At 49.8% G+C, this 6121-nt stretch overlaps 1 pseudogene; it reads right to left on the bottom strand.

The window, feature by feature from the left end:
* Positions 1-3522: 3522 nt before the first annotated feature.
* On the bottom strand, positions 3523-5174 carry LOC127490782 (M-phase inducer phosphatase 2 pseudogene; annotated as a pseudogene).
* Positions 5175-6121: the final 947 nt, after the last annotated feature.

Here is a 6121-nt window from a genome sequence, read left to right as displayed (position 1 = left end):
TCAGACTCTGAACCTGCTGATCCTTTGGTCTTGGACTTCCCGGCTTCCAGAATGGTGAGGCATAAATTTTTGTTATTTATACATGATTCAGTATCAGTCACGTTGTTACAGCAGCTCACATGGACTAAGATACAGACCTGTTTTTGTGAATTTTGACAAATGCCCTTGTCAAAAAGCTTCCTGAACCTCATGACAGGGAAAGTCCCAAGACTTCTTTGAGATCACAGACCATTCCAGGCCTTTTGTGTGCATCCACTCCCCAAATTCTAAAAGATGGAAACACAGAAGCTTGCAGAGTTGCAAAACCTGTTCAAAAGTAAGAGAAATAGGATTCAAATCCAGGTCTCTTGACGCCAAACCTTTCCAATGCACACACATGACCCAGGCATTGCCCTGTCGGAATTCTCTTTCCAGTGACCCCTTCTCTGAGTTAGAGACAGATTATCAGCCATGGTTGCTTATTGGAAGCATGCAATGGACAAATCTTCAAAATTTCTGACATCCAGGCTGCTCCCTACCCCAGCAAAATTAGAAAGTGCAGCTCCCACCACCCAGATGCTCTTTCCCAAGCTCCTAGATGGCATCACCCTGCAGCCAGGGTGAAGCTGTTATTGTTGGTACAGCTACCTATTCAGCTGCAAATACTGAACGTCAGGACATTCTGTTGTCAGCCACAAACGTCCCCATTCCAGGTCCATTTATCAGTTATTAAGGAAACCTAACATGGGAATAGGATGAGAGTCAGTCAGTTTGTAGGTCATTTTTGCTGTGAATGTAGGTTTGTGGGAAGGGCCAGAGTGTGACCATGTGATAGGAAAGCCAGGCCTGGGGGAGATTTCCACCTGACAACACAGGGATGGGTGAAAAAGAAGAAAGAGAGGGATAGAAACAGACACTGGTGTGGCCGGAAGTCAAGATGTGGCTGGAGCTATTGCCACTGGTTATAGGGGCCAACACTGTATGTGAACTTTAAGGTTCAATTCAGTAACTCTAAATAGTATGAATAGTTCCATTTTGCAGATGAAGATAGTACTATGTAGAGAGTTTAGATAGCTTGCCCAGAGCTACAAGGTAGTAGATCCAGGATTTTACCCAGGAAGTCCAAGTCCAGAGCTGGGACTGCAAGCTGAGGAGGTTGCAGTGCTCTCCAGGTCCTCATAGCTGAGGGGGCTGCCCAGCTACAAAGCTTGCTCAGAGCTCCCGGCATGAGCACTGAGGATGGGGGAAAAGGCAGAGCGTCCGGAGACAAGGCGATGGGACCCCTCATGACTATTGGCGCAGTGCCTTCTGGGGAAGCCCAGATGTCTGAGGAGGCCTGGGGTCCTGGGCTGGTCCAGCAGGTGCTCTACTTCAGGAGGTCTACATGGGGCTGGAGTGGGCTGGTGCTCTCAGGAGATGGGGGCCCCAGGTGTGCGCTGTTCTGAGGAGCTGGGGACCACAGGTGTTGGGAGTGGAGTTGCTTTCCAGGCAGCACTGGTAGAACCAGCAAATAGACTGTGTGTGGCTGTCCTGAGTGTCCAGAGGATCTGTCTGCTCAGCAGTGAAGGTAGGCTTGACAGAGGGAACCGCAGCTGTAACTGGATTCCTTTTATAATTTTTTTTTTATTTGAAACACACACACACACACACACACACTACAGAGTGAGAGAGTGAATGAGCTCCCATCTACTGGTTCACTTCCCAAGAAGATGGAGCCAAGAGCTGGGAACTCAATTCACATGGGCGGCAGGAACCCAGTTACTGGAGTCATCACCTGCTGCTCCCCAGTCTGCATTTTCAGGAAGCTGGAAGCAGGGGTCAGAGTGGGGCATCAAACCCGGGTATTCAGACATGTAGGTGTTACAATCAGTGTCTTGAACACCAGGCCAACTGTCTACCCTGGCAGATGAGAATTATACAAGAAAATCTTTCAGTATATTCTTAGTTTCACAGGAAGTTACAGGAAGAAAGTTCAATAGGCTCCAGAATAGTACCCTCTGGGAAAGGTTCTAAGAGGGTGAGCATAATTTGCCTAAGCAGATGGAACGAAGGAGAACGTTCCAAGAACAATGTTATTTGGTACCCTTCCCTTCCTAAGTATGGAGGGTGGCCAAGCTACTGATTACAGTGCCAGGGTTGTTGTTTATTTTATTTTATTTTTAATATTTTTAGTGTCAGGGTTCTTACTGCCTCTTGTGCAAACTCCACAGATGGCTCTCCTTCCTCCCTTCCCCTCTCCTCCCCTCCCTTCTTTTCCCTCTTCTCTCTCTCTCTCTCTCTCTCTCTCTCTCTCTCTCTCTCTCACACACACACACACACACACACATGCACACACCACACATTATTTCTTGGAGAGGAAACTATTACATAAGAATAACAGAGGGGTCAGCATTGTGGCAGAGCAGGTTAAGATTCCACCTGCGGTGCTGGCATCTCATTTGGGTACCCCATTCAACTCCTTGCTGCTCCCATTCTGATACAGCTCCCTGCTGATAGCCTGGGAAAGCAGCTGAAAATGGTCCAAGTGCTTGGGCCCCTGCACCCATGTGGGAGACCCAGGAGAATCTTGGCTCCTGGCTTCAGATTGTCCCAGCTCTTGCTGTTGCAACCATTTGGGGAGTGAACCAGTGGATGGAAAAAGCTCTCTCTCTCTCCTTCTCCTCCTCTCTAACTCTGCCTTTCAAATAAATAAATAATAACAAAGAGAATAACAGAATCACTTGTATTATTTAAGCAGCAATTGAGACCGACTGGGGGTTAGCATGTGATGTAGTAACTACTGTTTCCTTACATGTACGCCTTCATTGAAATGACACATATTAATTAAATGTTACTTTCTAATAAGACTCGGGTGAAATAACTTAAGAAAATCTGAAGAAACATTTCTAGGATGGATGCATTGTCTACTTACCTGCTCATGACACTAAGTTACTGGACAAAGTGAAGATGACAACTGTCTCCTCAACATTTTGCTTCTGTTTCTGAGATTTTGCTCTCCTTCTGCCTCACCACATTTGCGATTTCTCCAGGAATATTTAATCTTAAATGGTAAGGCTCAGGGCTTTCAGTCCTGTGTACGTTCTCATAGCTCTGTGAACTGAGCCTCCAGATGGAGCTGCGTACACCAATTATCTCAGCTCCTGGATTTTGGGGATGGCATCTCTCTCGTTAGTGTTTTCTTTCAGTCATTCATCAAATCACATTTTCTTTTCTCTTGCAAATCATTTCATTTTTTACGACCCTTTCTTTCTTTGGCCCCAAACACTCTTTTGAGCTGGCAGTCACCCAACTGAACTAATCAACAGTCTGGGCCCCTCAAAGGGAGGAGGTGGGAGCAGGGATGGGGCACCAGGTCACAGAACACAAAGTGTGACTGGAGGGAGACAAAGGGAATCAGGGCAGATAGACAGGATCACCATATCCTCTTTATCTCAGATAGCACCTGAAGCCTCCAGCAGGCCTTCAGCCCTGCAGGCTCACAGGCAGCTGGTGCCCAGGCCCTGCCAGCAAAGGCCCTGGCAGTCCTGAGGCGGGTGGCCACCTTCAGACTCCTGCAGCCAGCTGCAGAGCTGCTGCCTGCTCTGCTCCCTGGAACAACTGACCGAAGGTCCTCAGCCCAGCTTTGAAGGCCTCATGGTTCATGGACTGACAGTCTTGCAACGTGCAGAAGTTCACAGAAGTTGTAGTCACCTTTCACAAAGAACATCCCAGGGTAGAATAGGCTGGGTAGTCGTTGGCAGCAACTTGATGAAACAGCACATGCGGGGCCCCCAGTCAGAAGAGAATTCACAGTGGGCAATGAGGATGCTTCTCTTGTCCAGGCTACAGGGCACAGTGGGGCTCTGCAGCAGGAAGGTCTCAGAATCCTGTTCCAGGGGCTGCCTTCATCCTCGTAGGGGTATCTGCAGTCCATGATGCCAAGTTCTCCCTGATGTTGCTGAACTTGCCTGTCAACAGGGCCACCACTGTTTCGGGGAAGACCTACCTGAGATCTTGGTGTTTTCTGTCTGCAGTCTGTAGAAGGCAGGCCTTGGAGTAACCTGCAGTCAGCCCGTGGTGGTTCCTGTCCAGAATGTTCTCCTTCTCATCAGGACACAGGGACTTTGAGCAGAGGACACAGGCTCAGCGTTGTTCAGGCCCCCCTGCTTGCTGTGGATAGCCACATCCTTGTCTTGGGGCCACACCAGTGTGATTCTTGAGGCTGGGCAGAATCACACTGCAAGGCATGGACAGACAGCCAGGAGCCGCTGGCACTGACTCATCAGGACCAGACCCTGCTCCTCTTCTTTTTTCACAGTCTTGACTCGTGGGGCGCTAGTGAGATTCTCCATGCCCCCGGGAGCTGCACTGGCTTCCCTCTAGTAGCTCTCCAGAATGTCCAGGCATCCATGCTCCTTAGCAGTCTTTTCAGTGGGGGTCAGAGAGGAGGGGGACCGGGCCAGGGGGCTCAGTCTTCCATCTTTTGCTCAGGGCTGAGACACATCAGGCTGGGGGCTGAGCTCTGCCTGTGGGTAAACTTCCTCCAGCTGGCACATTGTGCCAGGGCACAGGGTGGGCTTGGATGGGTGGACTTCCATGGCATTTTGAATAAAATCCCATCATTATCTTTGTTCTCCTCAGAGCCGCTGGCATCGCAGCTGCCCCTCCTCCCCCGTCCTCCAAGCCGAGCGGTGTTTGCAGACTTGATGATGTTGCTCAGGGCAGGGCTGTGGTCCAGCGGCCTCACCGGCAAGCACTGGAATCCTCTGATGGCAAACCACTCACTTCGGATGACCCGGAGGCTTGCCTGGATGGCCTCTTCACGTCTCTCTGCCATCTGGGATCCATACGGCTGGGGGATCTATGCAGAGATCTGCATAAGAAGATTCAAAGGCGTCACACGACAGGGAAGACTCAGATGCCCGACTTGACAGGTGTACAAGTAGGCTGCGGAAGAGTAGGCTTCCTGTCTGGCGCTTTGGAGTCTTGCTGCCGAGCCAGGCCAAGTTGTGCATGATCTGGGCGAGGAAGCGGCCGCGAGCTCCGAAGACCCCAGGAGGCCCGAAGAGGGTGGCCTGGATGCTGGGTGCCACCAGGGGTGCCTGAAGGACCGAGGGCCCAGGATGATGCAGGCTCTGGCTGGGGCACCTCCCTTGCAACAAGGCTGGCTGGAAAGTTGGAGGTTGGGAGAAGGGAAGGAGGGAGGAAGAGCAGTGAGGTCAGGAGCTAAGGGGATGTGGGGAGGAATGAGGGACGCGGGACTCAGGCAACAGTCTGGGAAGCCTCTGGTTTATTGTGACTATAAAACCACCTATTGCATATAATACTACCTAAATGTTATCTCTTTTCCCTGCACATTGAACAATCTAATTAAGGAAAATGGAATTAATTGTTATTCTTTGTATTTTTTATTTATTTATAAAGATTTGTTTATTTGAGAGAGAGAGAGAGAGAGAAAGAGAGAGAAAGAGAGTTCTTTCATTCACTGGTTCTCTCCCCAAATGGCCACCATGGCTGAGCCTAGAACTCCATCTGAGTCTCCCATGTGGGTGGCAGGGGCCCACATACCTGGGCCATCTTCTGCTGCTTTCCTAGGCACTTTAATAGGGAGCTGCATTGGAACTGGAACATCTGGGACAGGAATAGGCACCCATATGGGATGCTGGCACAGCGGGTGGATGCTTAAACTGCTGTGCCACAATGCAGGCCCCTGTTCCATTATTCTTATGTAAGTTTCCTCTCCAAGGACTGAAGTGTGTGTGAGCGAAATAGAGAGTAATTGCTTAGTTCTGAACAACTGAACTACCTCAATGGACAGATTCTCAGCCTTTAATGCTGAGCTGCAGAGCTGGGGCACGGTCTGTGGTCCAGGTGGGAGCCATGTGGTCCTGGGCCTGGCCTCTTTGACCTGAGTCAACCTCAGCTGTAAATTTAAAGCCCCAAGGTTTTAAAGCCAAGGTAATAGCTTCAAAATCACTGTACTAGTTTTAAACTCACTCTAAAAGGTTCCATTCAGTCCTTGAGCTCCCCTCACCTCAGTTCCTATTTCTTTTCATGTCACTCTCTTTGTTTGCGATGGAGTGAGAAACAGCTACCCATTACCACCAGCAGGTCATCTTAGAGGCACTCAGTGGGGTCTCCTAGGCCTCACTGTTTCAACAGA

Source organism: Oryctolagus cuniculus, chromosome 6, assembly GCF_051225735.1.
Source record: "Oryctolagus cuniculus isolate XC-2025 breed Fujian yellow rabbit chromosome 6, ASM5122573v1, whole genome shotgun sequence".
Taxonomy (NCBI): domain Eukaryota; kingdom Metazoa; phylum Chordata; class Mammalia; order Lagomorpha; family Leporidae; genus Oryctolagus; species Oryctolagus cuniculus.
This window is presented reverse-complemented; position numbering and strand designations above follow the sequence as displayed.